This window comes from Zalophus californianus, chromosome 15 (genome assembly GCF_009762305.2).
Source record: "Zalophus californianus isolate mZalCal1 chromosome 15, mZalCal1.pri.v2, whole genome shotgun sequence".
NCBI classification, from domain to species: Eukaryota; Metazoa; Chordata; class Mammalia; order Carnivora; family Otariidae; genus Zalophus; species Zalophus californianus.
In genome coordinates this window covers 51,647,153-51,675,056 of record NC_045609.1, presented here as the reverse complement: position 1 = coordinate 51,675,056, position 27,904 = coordinate 51,647,153, and positions in this window count along the sequence as shown.

The window sequence follows — 27,904 nt, the reverse complement described above, 5'->3', positions numbered from 1 at the left end:
ACTGGAGATCAACAAATTGCCTGACAAAGAATTCAAAATAATTGTCCTAAGGAAGCTCATTGAGCTACAAGAGAACAACGAATGGAGGAAAAATCAATTCTTAAAATACCAACATCTATATTATTCCTCCCTAAAGAGCTTTGGCGATATAATAGTTTCCTGCAAAACTATTCAATGATGGGGTAGCAGCTTCATGCAATAGATATTTTTAGCAGATAAATTATTTTCCATAACCCTCCAGTCCTATAAAATATTGGACCATCTCGACCTCGCTGTTACCCTATGCCCCTGGGGACCCACTTTCCTGACCCTGTAAAGGGAGCATGAGAAGCTGACATAGGACCCGATGCCTTATGTGGAGAGGGTACAAACAAAAGCTTGTAAAATTTCCAGTATGCTGGGAAGCTGTGTTGAGTGGTGGTAGGATAGGGGCTCTGGCTCACAGCACAAAGTCCAGCTATGAATCAGGAGCCAAGTGACTTTGAGATGCTCCTGAAAATCTCTGAGCTTCAGTTTCCTCCTGTGTAAGAAGGATAATAGTACTGACTTCTCAGAGATGTTGAGAAAATGAGGAGTGGATGCAAAGCACCTAGGGCAAAGTGGTAGCTCAACAATGATACTTATTTCCTTGCTAGTTTCCCCTAATCAGCCTTCCCTTAGAACAGTGTTCACAGCCTCTACTTCCCTGTTATCGGTATAATTCATGTCCAACTTACAAATATCTTCCTCCCTACATTTTAAAATAGAAGGCTAGGGGCGCCTGGCTGGCTCAGCCAATTAAGCATCCGACTCTTGGTTTTGGCTCAGGTCGTGGTCTTGGGATTGAGCCCTGTGTGGGGTTCTGTGCTCAGCATGAATTTGCTTGAGATTCTTTCCCTCTCCCTCCCCATCTCCCTCTCCCTCCCCATCTCCCTCTGTTCCTCCCCCTCCCCCCCACACCTGCATGTGCGTGCTCGCTCTCCAATAAAATCTTTAAAAATAAAATAGAAGGCTAATAATGAACAATTTTCAAGTAGAGATCTATATTAAAAAAATGTAGAAAGGATCAAATGTGCAAATCATCAGCCAATAAATATATGAAAAGTTTCTCTACCTCTCTAGTGTCCAGAGAAATGCAAATTAATGTAAGATGTCAATTTAAATCATCAGATGGACAAAAAGTGATAATACCTACTCATGGACTAGCAGGAAAAGGAATACACCCACCTAGGTATTGCTTGAGAAATTATGAATCATCACATCTCTTTTGGAAAGTAAACCAATAGATATCTCTATAGATAGCACTTTATATGTATATACACACACACATATATAAACATGTACAAAAGATGTACACATCTTTTGCTACAGTATTCCCATATCCCATTTCTGGGAACTTATCTCTTAGAAATAGAAGCACTAGTATAAAGATGATTAATTCAACACTGGAGTAGTAAAATCTAGAAATAATGCAAACACCCATAAAAAAAAAAAAACAGATTCAAATATTTAGTTAACTTGTACATTCCTTTGGTGGAACATAATGCAACAAGATGAGGCTATACCACTTTACTCGGAGAGATAGCTGTAATAAGTGAAAAAAGCAAGATACAGAAGAATAAATGATTTCATTTTTGAAAAAGTGACAAAAATACCTATAGTCTCCATGCACATATGTGTATGTGAATAAGTATAACATCATGGAGAAGTCAATATAAGGAGATGTATTGAGTAACATCACTTACCTGTGTTATGTGTAGGGGTTGCAGAGAAAAGGGAAAATGAGAAGGGAAAACTAGGCAAAACCGAAAGGCTGTACAATGTATATTGTGGATCTGTGCATAATATATGGGGTCCATGATTATAAAAAAAAAAACTGTTTAATTTTCCAGATTTTTGGAAAACTATACGTATACATAAAGAGATGAGTGGAAGGATAGTCACCAACATATTAAAGACAATTAGCATAACACATGACTTTTATCTTTGTTAAAATAATTTATGTTGAGACTGTATTATTTATATAATCAGAGCAAAGCTGTCTTCACTGTACAAGGCAGAGGGAGCAGTGCTCTGGCTGGCTGTAATTCCCCAAAGTGAATCCAGAAATAAGGAAGGGCCTTTAGAATGCTTCTTTAATTTGTTTCAAATCCTGGACAAAGTGAAGGTGTGTCTCGGATTGGGAACTCTGACCTGGAGTTGATGTGCAGGATGCTTCTTAGGGGAGTGCTTGAGAGCCACAGCTGAGGAAGGGAGAGGAAGAAAGGTTGGGCAGAGGGTGAGGTTGAACTGTCCTACTGGATCAGTGACAGGCTCCGCTGACCCCACAGAGAGCCCTCGAGCTAGAAGGGCCCGTCAGGGTCTGTCCTTGTTGAGTTGAGATAGCCAGGCCTTTATAATCCCAAGTAGATACACATTGAATGTGTAGATTGCTCTAGGTAGCATTGACATCTTCACAATATTTGTTCTTCCAATCCATGAGCATGGAACGTTTTTCCATTTCTTTGTGTCTTCCTCAATTTCTTTCATGAGTATTTTATAGTTTTCTGAGTACAGATTCTTTGCCTCTTTGGTTAGATTTATTCCTAGGTATCTTAGGTTTTGGGTGCAATTGTAAATGGGATCGACCCTTAATTAAGACAACCAATATACTTTAGATGCAGCAGATGTATTTCCTGCCTGTACTTCCAATTCCATCACATAGAATGTTAAAAAGTTGTGGGCTCACATGTCAAGATTAATAATTTTTACTGCTTTATTAAGGACATTCTTGAGTAAAATGGTATTTTTTACTGCAAGTGCATGGCAATAAAGAATGTAATAACTAATACAGTATAGTGCATCTGCTTGGATTGGTGCTGATACAGTAGTTTTATCTGCCGTTGGTTTCACACCACCAGTGTGAATGGCAATGCAGTGAAAAAGGCTAGTAACATCTTAACATTATTACAAAAATCATTTTGACTTCATGGATTCCATGAAATGACCTGGGGTTCCCACAGACTTCCACCCACTACTCATTGAGAACTTTTGTTCTAAGTTCTTAGTCCCAGTGCCAGTTTTGGTTTGGGAATGGATGTGAGATGTGATTCTGACCAGTGAGACCTGAAGGAAAGAAGTGTTCATGGGGCTTCTGAGGAAGTTTCCCCTTCCTAAAAAGGGATATGTGGGGAAGTGAACATCCTCTTTCTAACTTGGGCTAGATATTGTCCTATCTGAATGAGCCTTCTGGAAAGGCTACAGCCATCTTGTGACCACAAAGGGAAACAAGCATAGGATAAAGTCAATGCAGAAAGTGGGAGAGAGAGACAAGGAAAGAACCTGGGCCCTTGGTGAATTGTTGAGCCACTGATCAAAGTACATCTTTGGAGTCTCCTCTTCTCCTGAACTTTAAGAGATAATCTTTAATTTTTAAAGGACATAAAAAAATTTTATGTGCATGTATGATAATAAATTAACTAGGACAAGTGTACAGTATGAGTCATGTGGACTCTGAAGCAACATTAGCGTGCCCCAGAGAGAACAGTAGGAGGTGAAATGTTGAGGACTACTCAGGCAGAGTAGAATAAACATCAAGGAGCCTATAGTATTTGCTTAACTACTCTGATTAGAGGTGATCACCATTCCTTAGAGATAAAAAGTAGAGACTGAGATCAGATACACCTGCATATCCTGTATGGTTTTCTAGCTATATATAAATTAACTATAAATAGCTTTAATTACAGGTGTCAGTTATTAAATCCTACTGTCATTTTTATAAGATTCCAAGCAGAAGCATTCCTGTAGGCACTGATTTATATAGAGATACAGGACACAGGCTCAAGTAAGCAAAATTAAGAGTACTTTCTTCCTTGAAAAAAAATCTGAGCTTGCTATTGTAATGGTAATACTTAAATGTGAATTGTTTCGTATGTAGGTTATAAGACCATAGATAGGAGGAAGAAGTTTTGATGGCCAGTGAAAAGGGAATAGATTCTAGATATAGAGTGACTGTCCGAGGAAGTGGGCCTTCTGTATTGCATAAGGGGTTGTCTTTGAGCATTCAAGAGCCATAGTGCCCAAGAAGGGGGCATCAGGGACCTAAGTATTGGAAAGATGATGTTTCTCCTCCTTTCTTAATAATGTTATTATATTAGAATATAATTATAAGAAGTTCTGCTTTAATAACAAAGTCCCAGTAGTTTAGAACCACAAACTCATTAAAAATCTAATGTGGGAGATTAGTTGACCATAGAGTTAAGGGTCCATATCTGGGCTCTCTATTCTGTTCCATTGATCTGTGTGTCTGTTTTTGTGCCAGTACCATACTGTCTTGATGATGATAGCTTTGTAATAGAGCTGGAAGTCCGGAATTGTGATGCCGCCAGCTTTGCTTTTCTTTTTCAACATTCCTCTGGCTATTCGGGGTCTCTTCTGGTTCCATACAAATTTTAGGATTATTTGTTCCATTTTTTTGAAAAAAGTGGATGGTATTTTGATGGGGATTGCATTGAATGTGGAGATTGCTCTAGGTAGCATTGACATCTTCACAATGTTTGTTCTTCCAATCCATAAGCAAGGAACGTTTTTCCATTTCTTTGTGTCTTCCTCAATTTCTTTCATGAGTATTTTATACTTTTCTGAGTACAGATCCTTGCCTCTTTGGTTAGATTTATTCCTAGGTATCTTATGGTTTTGGGTGCAATTGTAAATGGGATCGACTCCTTGATTTCTATCTCTTCTGTCTTGTTGTTGGTGTATAGGAATGCCACTGATTTCTGTGCATTGATTTTATATCCTGCCACTTTACTGAATTCCTGTATGAGTTCTAGCAGTTTTGGGGTGGAGTCTTTTGGGTTTTCCACATACAGTATCATATCATCTGCAAAGAGTGAGAGTTTGACTTCTTCTTTGCCGATTTGGATGCCTTTGATTTCTTTTTGTTGTCTGATGGCTGTGGCTAGGACTTCTAATACTATATTGAATAGCAGTGGTGATAGTGGACATCCCTGCCACATTCCTGACCTTAAAGGGAAAGTTTTCAGTTTTTCCACATTGAGAATGATATTTGCTGTGGGTTTTTCATAGATGGCTTTTATGATATTGAGGTATATACCCTCTATCCCTATATCTGAAGAGTTTTGATCAAGAAAGGATACTGTATTTTGTCAAATGCTTTTTCTGCATCTATTGAGAGGATCATATGGTTCTTGTTCTTTTATAACCCTAGCCCCGCTCCCATCTAGAACCCCCAGTTTTTTTCTCAGAGTTTGTAGTCTCTCATGGTTCGTCTCCCCTTCCGATTCCCCCCCTTCATTTTTCCCTTCCTACTATCTTCTTTTTTTTTTTTTTTAACATATAATGTATTATTTGTTTCAGAGGTACAGGTCTGTGATTCAACAGTCCTACACAATTCACAGCACTCACCATAGCACATACCCTCTCTGATGTCTATCACCCCCCCACGCCATCCCTCCCACCCCCCCACCACTCCAGCAACCCTCAGTTTGTTTCCTGAGATTAAGAATTCCTCATATCAGTGAGGTCATATGATACATGTCTTTCTCTGATTGACTTATTTCGCTCAGCATAATACCCTCCAGTTCCATCCATGTCATTGCAAACGGCAAGATCTCATTCCTTTTGATGGCTGCATAATATTCCATTGTATATATACACCACATCTTCTTTATGCATCCATCTGTCAATGGACATCTTGGCTCTCTCTATAGTTTGGCTATTGTAGACATTGCTGCTATAAACATCGGGGTGCACATACCCCTTCGGATCACTACATTTGTATCTTTGTGGTAAATACCCTGTAGTGCAATTGCTGGATCGTACGGTAGCTCTATTTTCAACTTCCTGAAGAACCTCCATGCTGTTTTCCAGAGTGGCTGCACCAGCTTGCATTCCCCCCAACAGTGTAGGAGGGTTCCCCTTTCTCCGCATCCCCGCCAACATCTGTCGTTTCCTGACTTGTTAATTTTAGCCATTCTGACTGGTGTGATGTGATATGTCATTGAGGTTTTGATTTGGATTTCCCTGATGCCGAGCGATGTTGAGCACTTTTTCATGTGTCTGTTGGCCATTTGGATGTCTTCTTTGGAAAAATGTCTGTTCATGTCTTCTGCCCATTTCTTGATTGGATCATTTGTTCTTTGGGTTTTGAGTTTGATAAGTTCTTTATAGATTTTGGATACTAGCCCTTTAGCTGTCATTTGCAAATATTTTCTTCCATTCTGTCGGTTGTCTTTTGGTGTGCAAAAGCTTTTTATCTTGATGAGGTCCCAATAGTTCATTTTTGCCCTGGCTTCCCTTGCCTTTGGCGATGTTTCTAGGAAGAAGTTGCTGCAGTTGAGGTCGAAGAGGTTGCTCCCTGTGTTCTCCTTTAGGATTTTGATGGACTCCTGTCTCACATTTAGGTCTTTCAACCATTTTGAGGGGTGGGGTGTTGGGTTAACCTGGTGATGGGTATTAAAGAGGGCACATATTGAATGGAGCACGGGTGTTATACGCCAACAGTGAATCATGGAACACTACGTCAAAAAATAATGATGTAATTAATGTATGGTGATTAACATAACAAAATAAAATTTTAAAAAATCTAATGTAGGGTAGGAGGCACTTTATTTAGAAGCTTTCCTCTATCTTCTAGGCCACTATCTTAAAATGTGATCTCATTTCTTGCCAAAGGAGTTGAGAAGACTGTCAGGATGGCAATACTGGCTTCAGAATACTTTGGCCTCGAAGAGATTCATATCACTTTTTTTCTTTCAGTGGATAAAAGTGGCTTATGACCCTGCCTAACTGCAAGGTGACTGGGAATTCTAATCTCAAAATGGAGATGGGGAAGGAATATGGGTGAGCTCAAATCATCTCCATTGTAGTCTGTCTTCCTAATTACGAAATACTTGGTATATTCTTCTGTCTACATGAAGAGTGCACTCAACCACCTCCTTCGGATAAGTCAAAGTCCCGTCTTGGAACTTAATTCTTTGCACAGTGGAAGATCTCCAGGTAATATGGATCATCTCCATCATGTTCAGAAGGGGTGTATCTTGATCTGGTGACCTGTGGACTAAAGAGACAAGTTTATCTTATCTCCATCCTCTAATATACATTCATGGAGAAGGAATAGGAAGGTATGATAAACAGTCCCATTTAGAATGAGTTGGAAATTTACAGTTGTCACTAGTCCATAGCAGTTCTGAAATTCTGCATTCTTTCCAGTCATATTTCTCTGGCTAGGACCACTCAATGGCTCCACGTACCTACAATGGCCTTACAAAGTTCCATCTTCAGTAGGTCCAGGGTGAGAGAAGAGCTGGATGAAAAGGTGCACTAGAAATCTTCACCACAGCTATTCAAATTCAGAACAATATTTTAATGTAAATTGCAGAACTTATGTATATATGATATTAACATTTTTAAATTTTCTGATTGTAAAATTCTCGAGTATTTATCAAGGCTAGACTTCTTTCCATGTTGTATGCCTTTTCTTTGCACCCTAAGTATGTTCCTCGTTTTCCCACTGGACCACTCAGCTAAGGAGAAGGCGTTGAGGAATGTCAGAGAGATGGCATGATAATGAACCCATTTTAGTAATTAGCCTAAAGCCAGTCCTAGGAGGTGGCAGAGGACCAGATCATCTACATCTCAGGGGATGAATCATTTCATCAACTGTGAAGCTAGGCCTGGAGACATCCCTGTCCTCAGAGCAATGTCATTTAGACATCATAGACCTTTGTATGGAGAACTGTGTCTCAGGTGGTATGTATAAGAATACTTGTATAAAAGTGTCTCAAATTATAGAGATTTATTAATCTCATGTAACAAAACATCTAGGGTTCAGTGGTTCCAGGGATAATTGAGCTCCTTGGCAGTGTTGTTGAACTCTTTCCTGCTTTCAGCTTGGTTGCCTTCAGCATTTCATTCACTAAATAGGTAACACAGCTCTAATCATCATGTCCTGTTATGACAAAATCCAAAGGCAGGAAGGAAGAAGTGGCAGGTTAGAGTCATCTACTTTTATACTTCTATGTCTCATCAGAGAGAAGCCATCTCCAGAAGTACCTAGTAGTCATCATCATCTGCTTCATTGGCCAGGATGGAGTCATATGCCCACTCCCATATGCAGTCAAGAAAGAAAATGAGATTACTATGATTCCAACCGGGCACGTTGCAGAGCTCCCAAATCAGAGTCTATCAAAAGGAAGAAGAGCAAACAGCTGCTGGGAGCCAACCAGTAGTACCTGCCATCACCCTTTTCCATTGGAAAGCCAATAGGCACGGACTGATAGTCAAGTTAAGAAATTAGTAGTAATCGTGCTTTATTAAGCTATCTGCTTGGTTATCTATCATCGGCTTCATAAATTGGCAGCTGCATAGCTCAACTATAGCAAATGCTTTCAGGAACAACTATCGTTGACCTACATAAAAGCACACTTTATATTAGGCTGTCAATCTGATTGGTAGCACTCGACCTGGAGATACGAAAAGTAAAAATCAAAGAATGTAAAAGAACAGTAGAATGTCAGAAGTCATCTGGCCCCACACCTCATTTACTAGTGGGGCAACTGTGCTTAACTGATTTTCCTCAGTCACATATCGAGTTTGAAAGAAAACATGACTGGGTGCTTTTAAATAATCACTAAGTGAATTGGGTACTCAGGCAATTCCTGTATTACTCTTAGAGAGGTAAGAGGTCTATGTAATGGACCGGAGACTGCTCTCTTCTGGGAACAACCTCCCTGCTTTGCCAGAAAAGAAGGAAGAGCAACTGTTTTCTGGGCGTTAGTGACTGTGTTGCTCTGTTTTGGGGGGACCTGAGGACTGGACTTTTGGGCATATATATGGAAAATGTAGCCGGATTTCCCATGTTTTATTTGCTCCTTAGAACCCCTTCAGGGGACAAGCAAAGCAAGAAAATTCTCAATACATTTTGTGATACGTAAGTCTAAAAAATTGCAGATGCTTTAGCACTGAAAATAAAATCCTTCAGCTTTTATGTAGTCTTTTTCTCTTTGTGTCCACATAGTCTTTTTCCTCCTGTTATCTTATTGATAATATTTTGAGTTTGATAGAAATAGTCATCTCAGAAATAAGAAAATATTTTGGTTGGAAGATGGGAAGGATTACTTCAAATTTTTCTCTTTTTTTTAAACATGTTTTCTTATAGTTTTGATATTTTTTTAAATTTTTTATTATGGTAATCACCATATATTACATCATTAGTTTTTGATGTAGTGTTCCATGATTCATTGTTTCTGGATAACACCCAGTGCTCCATGCAGAACGTGCCCTCTTTAATACCCATCACCAGGCTAACCCATCCCCCTACCCCCTCCCCTCTAGAACCCTCAGTTTGTTTTTCAGAGTCCATCGTCTCTCATGGTTCGTCTCCCCCTCTGACTTCCTCCCCTTCATTCTTCCCCTCCTCCTATCTTCTTCTTTTTCTTTTTTCTTAACATATGTTGCATTATTTGTTTCAGAAGTACAGATCTGTGAATCAACAGTCTTGCACAATTCACAGCGCTCACCATAGCACATAACCTCCCCAATGTTTATCACCCAGCCACCCCCTCCCTCCCACCCCCCACCACTGCAGCAACACTCAGTGTGTTTCCTGAGATTAAGAATTCCTCATATCAGTGAGGTCATATGATACATGTCTTTCTCGGACTGACTTATTTCGCTCAGCATAACACCCTCCAGTTCCATCCATGTCGTTGCAAATGGCAAGATCTCATTCCTTTTGATGGCTGCATAATATTCCATTGTGTATAGATACCACTTCTTCTTTATCCATTCATTGGTCGATGGACGTCTTGGCTCTTTCCACAGTTTGGCTATTGTGGACATTGCTGCTATAAACATTGGAGTGCACGTACCCCTTCGGATCCCTACATTTGTATCTTTGTGGTAAATACCTAGTAGTGCAATTGCTGGATCGTATGGTAGCTCTATTTTCAACTGTTTGAGGAACCTCCATACTGTTTTCCAGAGGGGTTGCACCAGCTTGCATTCCCCTCAACAGTGTAGGAGGGTTCCCCTTTCTCCACATCCCCGCCAACATCTGTCGTTTCCTGACTTGTTAATTTTAGCCATTCTGACTGGTGTGATGTGGTATGTCATTGAGGTTTTGATTTAGATTTCCCTGATGCCAAGCGATGTTGAGCACTTTTTCATGTGTCTGTTGGCCATTTGGATGTCTTCTTTGGAAAAATGTCTGTTCATGTCTTCTGCCCATTTCTTGATTGGATCATTTGTTCTTTGGGTGTTGAGTTTGATAAGTTCTTTATAGATTTTGGATACTAGCCCTTTATCTGATATGTTATTTGCAAATATTTTCTCCCATTCTGTCAGTTGTCTTTTGGTTTTGTGGACTGTTTCTTTTGCTGTGCAAAAGCTTTTTATCTTGATGAAATCCCAATAGTTCATTTTTGCCCTGGCTTCCCTTGCCTTTGGCGATGTTTCTAGGAAGAAGTGGCTGTGGCTGAGGTCGAAGAGGTTGCTAGCTGTGTTCTCCTTTAGGATTTTGATGGACTCCTGTCTCACATTTAGGTCTTTCAACCTAATAGGAGTCTATTTTTGTGTGTGGTGTAAGGAAATGGTCCAGTTTCATTCTTCTGCATGTGGCTGTCCAATTTTCCCAACACCATTTGTTGAAGAGACTTTTTGCCATTGGACATTCTTTCCTGCTTTGTCAAAGATGAGTTGACCACAGAGTTGAGGGTCCATTTCTGGGCTCTCAACTCTGTTCCATTGATTTATGTGTCTGTTTTTGTGTCAGTACCATACTGTCTTGATGATGACAGCTTTGTAATAGAGCTGGAAGTCCGGAATTGGGATGCCGACAGCTTTGCTTTTCTTTTGCAATATTCCTCTGGATATTCGGGGTCTCTTCTGGTTCCATACAAATTTTAGGATTATTTGTTCCGTTTCTTTGAAAAAAGTGGATGGTATTTTGATGGGGATTGCATTGAATGTGGAGATTGCTCTAGGTAGCATTGACATCTTCACAATGTTGGTTCTCCCAATCCATGAGCATGGAACGTTTTTGCATTTCTTTGTGTCTTCTTCAAGTTCTTTCATGAGTATTTTATAGTTTTCTGAGTACAGATCCTTGCCTCCTTGGTTAAATTTATTCCTAGATATCTTATGGTTTTGGGTGCAATTGTAAATGGGATCGTCTCCTTGATTTGTCTCTCTTCTGTCTTGTTGTTGGTATACAGGAATGCCACCGATTCCTGTGCATTGATTTTATATCCTGCCACTTTACTGAATTCCTGTATGAGTTCTAGCAGCTTTGGGGTGGAGTCTTTTGGGTTTTCCACATACAGTATCATATCATCTGCAAAGAGTGAGAGTTTGACTTCCTCTTTACCGATTTGGATGCCTTTGATTTCTTTTTGTTGTCTGATTGCTGTGGCTAGGACTTCTAATACTATATTGAATAGCAGTGGTGATAGTGGACATCCCTGCCGCGTTCCTGACCTTAGGGGAAAAGCTCTCAGCTTTTCCCCATTGAGAATGATATTCGCTGTGGGTTTTTCATAGATGGCTTTTATGATATTGAGGTATGTACCCTCTATCCCTATACTCTGAAGAGTTTTGATCAAGAAAGGATGCTGTACTTTGTCAAATGCTTTTTCTGCATCTATTGAGAGTATCATATGATTCTTGTTCTTTCTTTTGTTAATGTATTGAATCACGTTGATTGATTTGTGGATGTTGAACCATCCTTACAGCCCAGGGATAAATCCTACTTGGTCATGGTGAATAATTCTTTTAATGTACTGTTGTATCCTATTGGCTAGTATTTTGGTGAGAATTTTGGCATCCATGTTCCTCAAGGATATTGGTCTGTAATTCTCCTTTTTGATGGGGTCTTTGTCTGGTTTTGGGATCAAGGTAATGCTGGCCTCGTAAAATGAGTTTGGAAGTTTTCCTTCCATTTCTATTTTTTGAACAGTTTCAGGAAAATAGGTATTAATTCTTCTTTAAATATCTGATAGAATTCCCCTGGGAAGCCATCTGGCCCCGGGCTTTTGTTTGTTGGGAGAGTTTTGATGACTGCTTCAATTTCCTTAGTGGTTATAGGTCTGTTCAGGTTTTCTCTTTCTTCCTGGTTCAATTTTGGTAGTTGATACATCTCTAGGAATGCACCCATTTCTTCCAGGTTGCCTAATTTGATGGCATAGAGTTGCTCATAATATGTTCTTATAATTGTTTGTATTTCTTTGGTGTTGGTTGTGATCTCTCCTCTTTCATTCATGATCTTGTTGATTTGGGTCATTTCTCTTTTCTTTTTGGTAAGTCTGGCCAGGGGTTTATCAATCTTGTTAATTCTTTCAAAGAACGAGCTCCTAGTTTCGTTGATCTGTTCTGTTGTTCTTTTGCTTTCTAGTTCATTGACTTCTGCTCTGATCTTTATTATTTCGCTTCTCCTGCTGGGTTTAGGCTTTATTTGCTGTTCTTTCTCCAGCTCCTTTAGGTGTAGGGTTAGGTTTAGTATTTGAGACCTTTCTTGTTTCTTGAGAAAGGCTTGTATTGCTATATACTTTCCTCTCAGGACTGCCTTTGCTGTATCCCAAAGATTTTGAACAGTTGCGTTTTCATTGTCATTGGTTTCTATGCATTTTTTTAATTCTTCTTTAATTTCCTGGTTGACCCATTCATTCTTTAGTAGGATGGTCTTTAGCCTCCATGTATTTGAGTTCTTTCCGCCTTGCCTCTTGTGATTGAGTTCTAGTTTCAAAGCATTGTGGTCTGAAAATATGCAGGGAATGATCCCAGTCTTTTGGTACCGGTTCAGACCTGATTTGTGACCTAGGATGTGATCTATTCTGGAGAATGTTCCATGGGCATTAGAGAAGAATGTGTATTCCTTTGCTTTGGGATGGAATGTTCTGAATATGTGTGTGAAGTCCATTTGGTCCAGTGTGTCATTTAAAGTCTTTATTTCCTTGTTGATCTTTTGCTTAGATGATCTGTCCATTTCAGTCAGGGGGTGTTAAAGTCCCCCACTATTATTGTATTGTTGTCAGTGTGTTTCTTTGCTTTTGTTATGAATTGCCTTATATAATTGGCTGCTCCCATGTTAGGGGCATAGATATTTACAATTGTTAGATCTTCTTGTTGCATAGACCCTTTAAGTAGGATATAGTGTCCTTCCTCATCTCTTATTACAGTCTTTGTTTGAAAATCTAATTTGTTTGATATCAGGATTGCCACCCCAGCTTTCTTTTGGTGTCCATTAGCATGGTAAATGGTTTTCCACCCCCTCACTTTCAATCTGGGGGTGTCTTTGGGTCCAAAATGAGTCTCTTGCAGACAGTATATCGATGGGTCTTGTTTTTTAATCCAATCTGATAGCCTGTGTCTTTTGATTGGGGCATTTAGGCCATTTACATTCAGGGTAACTATTGAAAGGTATGAATTTAGTGCCATTGTATTGCCTGTAAGGTGACTGTGACTGTATATTGTCTGTGTTCCTTTCTGATCTATGCTGCTTTTAGGCTCTCTCTTTGCTTAGACGACCCTTTTCAATATTTCTTGGAGGGCTGGTTTCGTGTTTGCAAATTCCTTTAGTTTTTGTTCGTCCTGGAAGCTTTTGATCTCTCCTCCTATTTTCAATGACAGCCTAGCTGGATATAGTATTCTTGGCTGCATATTTTTCTCATTTAGTGCTCTGAAGATACCTTGCCAATCCTTTCTGGCCTGCCAGGTCTCTGTGGATAGGTCTGTTGCCAATCTAATGTTTCTACCATTGTAGGTTACATATCTGTTCTCCTGAGCTGCTTTCAGGATTTTCTCTTTGTCTCTGAGACTCGTAAGTTTTACTATTACATGTCGGGTGTTGACCTATTATTATTGATTTTGAGAGGGGTTCTTTGTGCCTCCTGGATTTTGATGCCTGTTTTCTTCCTCACATTAGGGAAGTTCTCTGCTATTATTTGCTCCAATATACCTTCTGCCCCTCTCTCTCTTTCTTCTTCTTCTGGGATCCCAATTATTCTAATGTTGTTTCATCTTATCATATTACTTATCTCTCGAATTCTGCCCTCGTGATCCTGTAGTTGTTTCTCTCTCTCTTTCTCAGCCTCTTTATTTTCCATCATTTCCTCTTCTATATCACTGATTCTCTCTTCTGCCTCATTTATCCTAGCAGTTAGTGCCCCCATTTTTGATTGCACCTCATTAATAGCCTTTTTGATTTCGACTTGGTTAGATTTTAGTTCTTTTATTTCTCCAGAAAGGGGTTCTCTAATAACTTCATGCTTTTTTCAAACCCAGCTAGTATCTTTAAAGTCATGATTCTGAACTCTAGGTCCGACATCGTACTAATGTCCGTATTGAGTACGTCCCTGGCAGATGGTACTACCTCTTGTTCTTTTTGCTGAGTTGATTTTTTTCGTCTTGCCATTTTGTCCAGAGGAGAATAGATGAATGAGAGAACAAAATGCTAACAGGTTAAAAACGTCCCTAGCAAATATACTGTATACAAATCAGAAAAGTCCTGAAACCAGGGGAAAAGAAAGGGAAAGAAAGAAAAAAGAAAGAGAAAAAAAAAAGATAAATACAAAAACAGAACAATACAAAAAAAGCAGAATATGATCAAATATGATCAGGCTAGTGCATAGATCAGTGCCACACACTAGATTTTGGGCGTATTTTGGTCTGTTAGAAAAAAGTGCCTCCTAAAATTTTAAAGGAAAAAAGACATATATGTACAAAACAAGGGTTGATACAATGAAGGGATGGAAGATGATTGTAAAGATGAAAATTATAAAAGATTTTATAAAAGGACTTGATAAGTTTGAAAAAAGAAAAGATTTAAAAAAAAAGAGAATGTGATCAGGCAGGAGACTAGAACAAAGCCATACACTAGTGATTTAGGGTATATTTTGATCCGTTAGAACAAACTGTATCTCAAAATTTTAAAGAGAGAACAACCTATATATATATGCCAAAAATAAGGGTAACTACTATGAAGGGATAAAATATGACTCTAAAAATGAAAAATAAAAAATTTTTTTAAAAAGGGATTGATAAGATGTTGGTTGAAAAAGGGAAAAAGAAAAATTAAAAAAAACAGTTAAAAAATTAACTTTGATGAACTAATGAATCATGGTAAAAAAAAAGCCATGAATTCTATGAGCAGTATTCCGCTAGCGCTGGAGTTCTCCCGTTCTCTTTGATCGGTAAACTTGGTCTTGACTTGCTGGCTGTTCATGCTGATCTTCTGGGGCAGGGGCCTGTTGCCGTGGTTTCCAAATGTCTTTGCCAGAGGCTGAATTTCCTCACCCTTGTCGGTCGGGGCTAAGCAAGCTGCTCAGCTTTGCTCAGTGCGCCCCCAGAGAAAAGCAGTCACTCCTGTGTCCCCGGTCTCCGGCCGCACTCCGTGCTCACCCGGCCTGTGACCGAGTGTTTCTGTCTCTGGCCCCCGACCCCGTGTGGAGTCTCCAAACCCAGCAGATCCCTGCGGTGCGCTCCTGCGCCGCTCCTCCTGGGGGAGGAAGGGGAGTCTCCCCGGGTCTGCTGCTTGTTGGGTCCCTGCTGGAGGAGCAGTGGCCCGACTGTCACTGATCACAGTTTATGGCAACCCCGAGCTGAGAGCCCACGCCTCGGCTCCGTCTCTGCAGCCGGCTTCCCTGCTCCAATACCTGGAAGCTCTGCTGCACTCAGGCACCCCTGGTCTTTCTGTGACCCCGAGTGTCCTGAGACCACACTGTCCTGTGAGGGTTCTAACCCCCGCTTAGCCACTGGAGCGACGTCCCTCAACGGAGCCGACTTCTAAAAGTTCCGATTTTGTGCTCCGCGGCTCTATCACTTGCCAGAAGCGGTCGACGGAGGCCCCCTCCCCCGCCGCCTATCCTCCCAAATATCACCCCGGATTCACTTCTCCGCACGTCCTACCTTCCAGTAAGCGGTCACTTCTCTGTTCAGAGAGTTTTTGCTGCTCTCCTTTTCGATCTCCTGTTGAGTTCGTAGGTGTTCAGAATGGTTTGATCCCTATTCAGCTGAATTCCTGAGACCAGACGAAATCCAGGTCTCCTACTCCTCCGCCATCTTGCTCCGCCCCCTCCCCTATAGTTTTAATCTTAAGCCTGAGAATATGTATTGGAGACTGAGGAGGTCTCTTGCATAGGGGTACCTTTGACTCTGGAAGGCTAAGAGAGGCCAAGGTGGGGCTTCAACGACTGGGAGTTAGGAGCTGGCTTCTTACAGGCTTTCTCCAGATTCTAAGGTTTAAGAAAGATAAATGAATGGGACCTTCTATATTGGAGATGACGAACAGGTTTTATCTTAAATGCCAACTTTGAGAAATTTGTCATAAAGTCTTCAAGCTCTGTGCAGAGAAGGATTAAGGGAGCTAGGTTTGTCTTTAGAGAAAGTTGGCAAAGATGGAAATAAGTAGAACTCTCCTCTACTGATGGTAGGGGTATAATTGGTATAACCAGTTTGGAAAACAATTTGACATTGTCTCATAAGGTAAGTGTGTCTATCTTCTGGTCTGACAAGTCTCCCTTTAGCTTGCTATCCTAGAAAAACTCTAATAGTGGGCAGCAGAAGATTCACAGAAGGACAATCAAAGCAGGTTTGTAATAGCCCAAACATGAAAAACCTAACAGTCCACCAAGACGAGAACAGATACAAAAATTACAGTTAATTTATATGGTGAAGTAGTATACAAACAATGGCCGTGATGAACCACAGCTTCATGCATCAAGAATTTTATAAACATACTGAGCAAGAGAGGCAAATCTCAAAAAAAAAAATACATATATATATACACATATACACAAACGTATACCTATCCACATATATATACATATGCATACATATGTTTTCATTTGTGTAAAGGTCAAAAACAGGCAATACAAAATTGGGTTGTTTAAATATGTACATGTAGGTATAAAACTATAAAAAGGGGAAAAATGATTATGATACAAGTCACCCGATGGTTTTCTCTGAGAGCAGTGAAACATGACACATAATCTGGGAGGAAACTCTAAGATAACACTGATGTTCTATTTCTTAACCTGCATGTAACATAAACTAGTGATCATAGTATTATGTAAACTATACGTATCTTATATATATGTACATACTCGTCTGTATATATGATGTTTCAAAAATGAAAAATTTGCTGTGGACACGGGGTGAGAAATGGTCATACATGTGCCATGTAGAGGTCAACACTCTTAAACATGGATCTTTCCAGCTCCTCGAGGTGGAAAATGGACAGAACTTTTGGGGAAGAAGGCATGTTTAAGGATAAATGTGTTTGTGGAGGGCACCTTATCTGTCTCTCCAGAAACCCAAGCTTGGTGGTAGGTAGCAGAATACACCAGGACCAGAAGAGAGAACATCCTCTAATATTTATGGAAGAGCAAAGATAATAGGTTTAAAGGAAAAAGCATATTTAATGTTTATTATGGGATGTAGTATTCTTAACAAGCAATGTTGCAGCTATATTGTTTTTTTTTTTCTAATTACACTTTCTGAAATAGCATATTTATGTTGGATTTTCAACCAGAATTCCCCAGGATAATTAGAGCTCACCAGCAATTCTGTTGAGGACTGGAAGTATGCCCAATTTTATTTTTCCTATACTTTTCTGCAGGGAAGGGAAATAAGAACAAACTTTCTTCTTGATTGGTAGAAGGTGCCATGGTAAAGACAACTTTCCAGCCCCCAGCCACCTACCTCATTTACTTCTTCCTCTTCTTAGTGACCACAGGTCTAAGATCTTTCTCCAGAGGTTTTAATGCTTTGTCCCTTGTCCAGCTGCATAGGTTTGGGGGGAGGTGATGGGGAGGGTGTGAAAGGATGCTGGATAGTTCAAAACATGAGAAATGGCCAGGTAATCTCTATTTTAATACCTGGGACTATTCTAATGTATATCTTTTTTAGATACTGCTTCCTTAAAGCAACTTTTTCCTCATTTGTTTACAAAAAAATTGTGTTCACTATTGCAACTTGGGTTGGAGGATAGAGCATACATACTAAGAAAATGACCAGATTTGAAATGCAAGATTTGTAGGTTAGAGATCTGCTGCAGGAGTCTCACAGAATTAACTCATGGGCCTTTTGAGCTAGAGAACAATTCCTAAAGCTTCTGGAAAGACCATTTTGAACTCTGAGTACTGTACATGATGCCTGATAGACTGTTTTTAGGCCAAAAAAAAAAAAAACTAGTTTGTGGTTTTGAAATAATTTCAAGAAATGCTTCATCAACACTGAACTAATTTGAATACTAAAACAATCCTGTGCTCAACCATGAACAATTGGTCCTCAGTAAAAATTGTTTCCTACGTTGGAAACAAAAGAACAAAGTCTTTTTTCCTTCTCCCATAATTAAAAAGGGCTGAAGAGTTGAGTTGGGAAAGGAACAAAGGGCACACTCAGATGTGAGCTCTCTGACTCATGTAATCATGGAATCCCAGAGCCAGAGCGGACTGTGGCTGTCTCACTTATAGACTAATTAGCTTGTGTGGAAGGGTGAGTGTTAAAATGCCCTGGGCCCCTTCTAACTGGCTGAGTTTGGCTCACTGATGGTGCAGCCCAGGAACTTGTATTTTAACAAGCTCTCCAGATGATTCTGACACAACCCTAGAGCATCTTCTAGTTCAACACCTCATGTAGATAAAAATGCATCAGCTAACCATCTAATTCAAGGTAATAAACATTGAGCACATACTACCTACTAGGCACAAAACTGAGTAACCCATGTTCTGAGCCTTTAAAGGGTTTGTTGTTTAGCTGGAAAAACTAATGTGCTAAGTACTTTTTCCACAAATGGAACAGAAGCTACCTAGCAGGAGAAAAAGTTTCTTCTGTAATGTTGCAAAGAGGATGAAGGCGGTACAATGAGGGAGTTGGAAAAGGTTTTATAGAAAAGATGAGATTTGATGTGGCCCCCATGGTCCTGTGTTATGGGGTAGGTGCTGAGGAGGGGGAAGAAACTTTCCAATTTTCAGGATTCTTCTAGCTAGACTAAGAGTTAAATTTATATGAGACAGATTAACAGGAGAAAAAAACCAAAGTTTTATAACATGAGCATAGAGGCCCAATAATGAAATTGAAACTCAAGAAATGACCAAGGCAAGGAATTTTTGTACTTTTTAGATGAAGAAAAAATAAATCTGTGAGGAATTGACAGGACAAAGAAAATTTAACTTTGGGAGCTTCAGTTAGTATCACCAGATAAACTGGGGAGACGCCAGGCCTTGACCCAGGCCATCCCAAAGATGTGCCACCCCAGATTCTTGGTCTTTTCACAAGAAAGAATTCAAGAACAGACACAAGACAGCAGAGGGACAAAAGTATACTCTCCAAATAGGAGAATGTGTGAGCTCGAGGGAGCAAGAGCTGAGAGCCCTGGGGTGTGAATTTCCATTTTTTATTGACAGTTGTTAACTAGGGGATAGAATATATATTACTTAAGGTGGGGATTTCTTGGAAGCAAAATTTGTGATTTTTCTTCCTCATTTGGTCAGGGGTTTCCAGTCTCCTTTGTCAACCATCTTGGGCCTGTCTGGTTTGGTCTGGCTTCTCGTGGCTTCGTTTATGGAGCGCTGCCAGATAGGCCTCTGACTTTCCCAATAGCTGGCCACGACTTTCTCTCTGCTGGCCTCCAGGCCTCTTGCTAGAACCCAGCTACCTGCCTTTAATATTAGTAAGGAATTCTGAGCAGAATTTGGGTGGGAGTAGTAAATGAGTCAAAAGTAACAAAGATTGTTTATGCAGCCTTCTCAGCTCTAAATTTTCTGTCTCTGAGAATGTGTACCTTCTGGTACAGGGTGGGTAACTTGCACATTGAGATTTATTTCCTGCTTTCAAGGGGACAGAGTCAGGTCTGACCACCCTTCTTGTATAGGCTGCCTCTTAACTTCTGTTTAAAATATGCCAAAGTGACATAATTTTGGGGTGGCCTGCCCTTGGCCCCTACAGTGCTGTGTGTTTTCTAGACAAAGAGCTTGCACTGGGAATGAATATCTTTGTTTGGATAACATCGATAGATTAGTGTTCTTAGAATGTAAGATTTTCGCATATAATTACTAATAATAATAACAGTAACTGTCATTTATCAAAAATATAGTATGGGGGCGCCTGGGTGACTCACTTGGTTGAGGATCTTACTCTTGGTTTCAGCTCAGGTCATGATCTCAGAGTCCTGAGATCGAGCCCTGCATTGGGCTTCAAGCAGAGTCTGCTTGTCCCTCTTTCTCTGTTCCTCCCCCTGCTCTCTTTCTCTTTGTCTCTGTCTCGCATAAATAAATAAATAAATAAATAAAATAAAATCTTTAAAAAAAAAGATGTAGTATTGATGTGGGAAACAAAGGCAGAAGAAAAATTATTAAATTTCCTTACTACCTACAACCCATTGACAAGTCCTTCAAACAGGCTGAGTGACATTCTTCTAGGGACTCAACTGGTTGCTAAGGGCAACAGGCCATCTTAGCCCAACCCCCAGGGGTCCTGTAAGTCTACTTTAACATATAAAAATTCCTTTAGAAATTTCCTTTATCTCTAAACACCCCAAGATGCGTGTTGGCAATCATTCCCCAAGCGTATGGCCCACTGATACGTCTGAAGGATCTCATGACTAAGGTTTTATCAGATGGTAATAAATGACCTTTTCCTAACAATAGCTAGTCCTCTCAGGGTCCTGGAAACCTTATTTCCAAAATTCCTTAGAGACCTAGGCTGTAGCTAACCCCTTCCCAACTTGTAGGTATATAATCACCTCCCCTCAGGACCTCTGCCCACCGGTCCCGTCCCCGGGCTTTAATAAAACCACTTTTTGCACCAAAGATGTCTCAAGAATTCTTTCTTGGCCATCGGCTTTGAACCCTAACGTTTTTCCCACATCAGTATATACCAGGCTTGATCTTAAATGTTTTATATCATTTACGCTTTACAGCCACTCTGCCAGATGGTATTATTGTCCCCATGTTACAGATGAGGCAACGCCAGAGCATGTCTTACTTGTTGTATCACACTGTTAGTCTGTTGCAGAAGTGAAGTTCAAGTTTAGGAGTGAGATTGTGAGAATGAGGTAAATTACGAGATTTTGGAAAAACCCTGAGGCAGGAAGCAGATTGACTACATTTGAGCAAATGCCTGCCAGGAAGCGCTACTGTGCTGCTTTTGTGTGAGGTGTTTGGCTGAGAAGCTGTGCGATGGAGACATACAATGGGCAACTCCCCTGAGTCTCAAGACTGTGCTGACTCTTTAGATCCCAAATTTCCCATTCTCTTATACAAAAGAATTTTTTTTTCTTTTTTCTCTCTTTTTTCCTCCCAATTCCATTTAAAATTTAGGTCAGTCCATTGATTTCTGTAATCCAACTGTATTACCGAGATATTTCCACTTATCCATTCATGGGCCTGACTTGGAGAATGGAACTGTTTGGGGGAAAAGGAAGGTGTGATATTGTGATTTAAAACAAATATATATTTGATCTTTGTCCCTGTTTTTTGGCACAAAGCTCTGAAAATCCTTGGAATTTCCTAAGTGATGAGAGCAACAAAGGTGTCTTTGTTATGTTAACGAGATGCATTTTAGAAAGCCAGTAGGTAACCAAAGGGTGGAGCCTGGTTGCCACAGGAGCCAACCCTGTGATTAGCAGGTTGGAACTTTCCGTTCCATCCCTTGAACTCCCAGGAAGGGAAAAGAGCGAGAGATTGAGTTCAATTGCCAATAGGTGGTGATTTAATCCGTTGTGTCTATGTAATGAAGCCTCCATAAAGCCCCAAAAGGACAGAGTTTGGAAAGCTTCCAGATGGGTGAACACCTGGAGATTTAGTGAGAGTGGCTTGTGGGAAGATAGCATGGAAGCTCCTCACCCCTTCCTCATACCTTGCCCTATTCATCTCTTCCATCTGGCTGTTACATAAAAAGGTTTCTCTGAGTTCTACAAACCACTCGAGCAAATTAGTCAAACCTGAAGAGGCAGTCATTGGAACCTTCTATCTATAGCCAGGCAGTCAGAAGCACAGGTGACGACCTGGGCTTGCCATTACTGTGAAGTGGGTGGGGATTAGCTAGTGTCACAGTTGAACTGTAGGATCCCCAGCTGGTGTTGGAGAATTGCTGCGCGGTGCAGATGCTGCCCTCCTCCCCCTCCCCCATTAGAACTGTTGTCAGAACCATTAGTAGGATAGAGTTTGCCCTCTCAACCATCTTCCCCGATGAGGGAAGAAGGAAACACATTTTCTCTCTCCAGGGGCCAACATGGTGGCACGTTTACCGTTCCTTTTTAGTAGGTTGCTGGTTTTTTAGATCTATTCCTAACAGGCTCTTCATCCTCCCTGTGCTATCCATGTCCGAATGACAGCTCACCTGTGTCTTATTCAGGGGCTCCTCCAGGTGAGGGCATTTTCCTGTACTGTTTCCTGGCATGGGTGTGTGCCAAGACTGGACGTCTTGCTGATTCTCATTCCCTCAGTGCTGAATCTTCCTTAGAGCCTCTGGAGGCTGAGGTCCCCGTGCTCTGGTGGAAAGCCCTTGTAGGGGAAGCTAGCTACTCTGTGCAGCATCCATTCAGCCCAAAGCAAACTCGTGTTCTCGTTGAGTGGTGGTGGTTGGTTCCCTCCCAGTTTCACCTTCTGTCTCCTGCCCCCTTTCTTACCTGGCAGTGTCAAATAATCAGGTACCCTGCGGATTCAGCAACTCAGCAACCTTCAGACCAGTCACCACTGACCCTTACCTAGTGGGGAAAAGAATTGGGCATAATCTTTGAGGTAGAAAGAGGTGCCAAGTCGAGTGTATCCCCTTTTCTCATGGACAGAGAAAGATGCAGATATAGTGTATTAGTCTGTTCAGGCTGCCATAAGAGAGTATCACAGGCTCGGTCCCTTAAAGGAGAAGGGGTCAGCAGGCTTCTCTCCTTGGCTTACCGGTGATCCTGCCCTCCCTGCATCCTCACATGGTCTCTCTTCTATAACCTGTCTTTGGTCTCAATCTCTTCTCAGGGTACCAGTCATACTGGATTAGGGTCTACTCTAATGACTTAATTTTAAATTAATTACTTCTTTACAGACTCTGTCTCACATTCTGAGGCCCTGGGGAGTTAGGACTTCAACATATGAATTTTGGGGAGACACAACTCAGTCCATAGTACATACTTACTACCTCATGACCTAAGTTTGGTGATACCCTCTAGCCTCAGCTTTCTTTATATAGACATCTAGGATGGGATTTTTCAGAACAGGTTTTTTTTTTTTTTTTTTTTTTTTTTTTTTTTTTTTTGAAGTAAACCCTTTTGGTCAGCTCCATGGTGACGCAGCAGGCATGATAAGATGGTAGTGCTTGGGTCTTTGGATTTAGAAGATGAAATATTTAGTGCCTTTCATTTCCAGCTGAGATCCACCTCCCTGGAAATTCCCATACCCTCCAGTTAAAAGTCAGGGGCAGGCTGATGGCTGTGGAGTCACTCTAAGGAAGCAAGAAGGGCCTCTCTTGGTGATACTTCATGTGAGCATTTTACATTTGTATTCTACTTCAGCATTTTCAAAGCACTCTCCACACCATCCGGGTGGTGGGTAGGGCAAGCATTCTTCTGTCATTTTGCAAGTGAGGAAAGCAAGGCTCCCAGAGCTACTAAGTGATTTCTCCAAAGACAGGGCAGCCTGGCTAGGACTAAGTCACCTTCATCCCCACTCCAAAGTGCTACCATCACCTCTAGGGGAGGTAGAGCAGGAGAAGGGAAACAGATGTGGGCCCACTGGTTCTTATATGTGGAGGCTACTATATGAAAGAATTAAAATTAGCAGAGGGGCAACTTTGTACACGATGAACTTTCTCTGCTATGCGTTAAAGCTCACATTGTTTTTGCAAGATCCGAAATGGTCTTTTCAATGTGTTTGATGATTTAGCACTGAAAGAAAATTTTTTTATTGTTGAATTGTTTTTTTATTTAAAAAATGTAATGTTTATCCTCTCTAAGAACCTTTGTATCAAAAACTTTTAGAGAAACCAGGTTGTAAAATGCTAACTCTCGGACAGCTGCTTTACTTTTCAGAGTAAAATGCTGTTTGCTAGAAAGGGATGTTCCTTTGTTGATCCTTCATTCACTTATCCAGTGATTGGTGGGCATGTATCAAGGGACTACTGTGTGTGAGATCACTTGGGAAGAGCTTACATCAATGTAAAGCTATTAGTGCTACCAGAATGTTTATATCACTGGAAAAGACATTGTCACACACACAAAAAAGCATCACATTGCCAGAGTTTTTGATTAGGTTGTGAAGCTGTGCTAGCATTAGAATTTTATAGATTAATTTCTATCCTTTTGATATAGTCCAGTAGTTTCTGGAAAGACAGATGCTATAGTTCGGAAAGATGTTTTTCCCTGATTTGGGGCCCATCAAGGCTTGTCTGATCATTGTTTTCCATCCTTCTAAACTAGGCCTGTCCTCTATTCACCTGGAATATTTTGTAAGCTAAGGGAATGTCAGCAGCAGACGTTGGGTCTGGAAACCCTGTGCCTATGTGCTCCCATACAGTGGAATGCCTCAGAGGTCAAGAGCAGAGGTCATTTGCTCTGCCCTTCTCTGCAGGTCCTGCTCACTCTTTCATTCCCTTGACTCAAGATCCCGCCTATGTACATTCCCTGTATTAGCTGATTCGCCTGGATTGACATCCTAACTCCTCCAAGTCACATTCTAGAAGGGGACTTCTAAGATCCAACTTGACATAACTAGAGCCAGAAAGAATATAGCAACCAAGGATTTGTATCCTGATGATTAAAAGTATGGCATTCTCGTGGAGAAAGGGAGTCTGGAGTTCAACAGGAGAACAAAAGTGATTCTTTGTATTTGCAAAGGTAAGTAGCTAATTAAAAAGACCATTCTGGAGTGTGCTGGTATGTAGTTTCTCAGTTATCCCACAGCCTGAGAGGCTTCTGGCTGCAGACATCAAGTTCACATAAGTACCAAAAATGGAAAGTTTTAATCACTGTAAGTTTAGCAAGGAGACACACCCATCTGGCTAGTAGTATTTCTTTTAGTGTTGCTCTATTTTGTGTTTTATCTCTTAGAGTGGAAAAACAGACAGTCCCCCTCCCCCCCAGAAAAAAACTTCCCTGCTTGCATTCTGGTTTTTAAATTTAAAAAACGGCAGCAAAATGAAACACTTTTAAGACCACTTTCTCTTTATACCTTGAGCATATAATTCATCACAGTGTACAGTTTATGTAACAATACCAGAAGATAAGAGATACAATTATTTAAAAAGAATTGAATCTCACAGAAAACCTTTTACTTTAATTCTGTTTGACTTTCAAATTGAAATGCAATCAATGGAGGTAACATTGTCACAATGTTACTAATTTGATGAATAGCAAGGAAAATTACTGGCTTTAATAAATTGTCATTGATTTTAATTTCCTGAGATGGAAAGACTGTCAAAACTGAATACGACTTCATCAATGCAAGACTTTAATTTGTCAATGAAATGATTTTTGTAACTTCATGTGTGCAAATTCACCATCCCCTTGAGCTCGCTCATGAGGATTAAAAGAGATTGGTTCAACAAATTGTCCTCGAATGCCGCCTCTGGCACTCTTCTGGAAGCTAGGGATAGAGCAGTAAACACAATGGACAAAAATCCCTGTCTTCCTGGAGCTTACAGTCTAGAGGAGAGAGACTGAGCAGAGTCAAGAAGGTCATTTCCTAGCTCTTCAGAAGAGGATAAATGCAATGGAGAAAGAGAAGACAAATGGGTGTGGAGGGCGGGAGAGGTGAGGTTTTCGATGAGATGGGTGGAGATGGCCTCACCCAGAAGGCCAAGATTTGGAAGGGGCAAGGGACAGGGCTGTGGTGGGGGGATTTGGGCAAAAAACACTCCAGTGGAGGTAGAAGCAGATGCCGAGGCCTGGAGGCAGCACCTGCTTGTTGAGCTCAGGAAGCATGGGAGCCAGAGTGGTCTGTGTGAATCGGGGAGAGTAGTGGGAGAAGAGAGAGGGCATGCTCGTGTTGCTTTAGTAACTCTGCCGTTACTCTCACTTGAAGTGAAAAAAGAACATTGTGGTGGAGTGGATGGGAATGAGCCCTGAGTGAGGATTTCGTGCAGCCTTCTCCTTAACACACGCCACCAGCAACCTCACTGGCGTCCTTTCGAGAGCTGGAGCGTGCCAAACGTGCCCCCACCTCTGGGCCTTAGCACTCGCTCTTCTTTCTCCCTGAAATGCTCTCCTGCTGCCCCTGCTCTTCTCACACCTCAGTTCGCCCCTGCCTTCGTGCCTCCAGTGGGAACAAGAGCTCCAAAAAAGGCCTCTGCTAACACCTAAAGGAAGTTTGCCCTATTTTTTCTCCATTCCCTCGTTCTCTTCCTCCATAGATTGTATTATAATTTGCAAAAGCCTGTTTGAGTTTTTGTTAAATTGTTTCCAATTATTAAGTTATTTATTTGCTTATTATCTATCATAAGCTCCCGGGAATAGAATAAATATCTGTTTTATTATTAATGCTGTTTACGGAGTGCCTGGCACATCGTAGGTACTCCATAAATATTTGATGAAAAAAAATGAACAGGAATAGCTTTGAGGGTAGCAAAACCAGGACTGGTGTTGTTTTTACTACCAAACCCTGCTTTACTGATAGGGAGTGATCCCGAGACTCAACAGTACATCAGGGTCAAGCACAAGACAGACATGGACTAAAGTCTCATAAACACCTTGTCATTCACATTCCCAGGAACAGGCCACTCTCAAGTGAACCTCCCTGTGCCTTCTCAGCAGAGGGGGATTGTCCCTTCTATTTGAGGCCCACAATGTGGCCTTAGGAAATTCACGTTATTTATATTCGTCAGTGAACTCCTCCAGCACTGAATTATAGGCCCCCGGAGAGCAGGGACCTAGTTTTATCTGGTCAAGAATGGATGGTACATGGCACGCGATAGGGTCTCAGTCAAAGTTTGGGGAATGAAACTAATTACCCGCTGTATTCGTGCTCCACGCAGGGCATTCTGCTAGGTGCTTTACTTTTTTTTTTCTTTCTCAAAAATGGCTTCTGATTTTAATCAAAACCATTTATATATGCCAGTCTTAATTCTCCTGAGTCCCCACCAATTTAGACTGAGTTAAATATGTATTAACACTAAGCAAAGTTCTATTTACTTGGGTTCCGGGCACACGGAAAAATGTAGAAATGGCATCATTTGCCTCTGGCTTTCTTAGGGTGGACAGAGCTGGTTACAGACCGAATGCTAATGACTCCTTTTGGAGATTACTGAACCCCCACTTTTTCATGACTTTTCTCCTTAAAGGAGAAGTCTGAATTGGTTCTCAAAGTATCAGATGAACAAAAACACATGCACTGAGATAACTGCTTTGCCAGAGCAGTGGTGCCCAAAAGTTCTTTTAAAAATAGACTTCTTTTTTATTTTTTTTTTAAAGATTTTATTTATTTGACAGAGAGCGAGCGAGAGAGGGAACACAAGCAGGGGGAGTGGGAGAGGGAGAAGCAGGCTTCCCGCCGAGCAGGGAGCCCAAAGTGGGGCTCAATCCCAGGACCCTGGGACCATGACCTGAGCTGAAGGCAGATGCTTAATGACTGAGCCACCCAGGCTCCCTGAGACTTCGTTTTTAACTACTTTATTTAGAAAGACATGAGTTGGCACAGTAGAAATCAGAACGCCTGACCAATAGGATTGTGCTGACCAGTCTAAAATTATCTCTAATCCACGTATGTGGGAAACCAAAACACTCATTTGTTCTCTGAGCCCTGACAATTACCATGGTCTGTGTTTCTCTTCTAATAGAGGACACATGATTATATCACTATTTTGCAGAAGGAGGTCCTTAGTACAAGGTTAATTATTGTTTTACTTTTCTTCTTCTGAGTCAAGACTAGATAATTAGAAATTTAAGAACTGTCTATCCCTACAGCAAGTATCCTATAATGCTGCAGTAACTTACTGGTTAGGT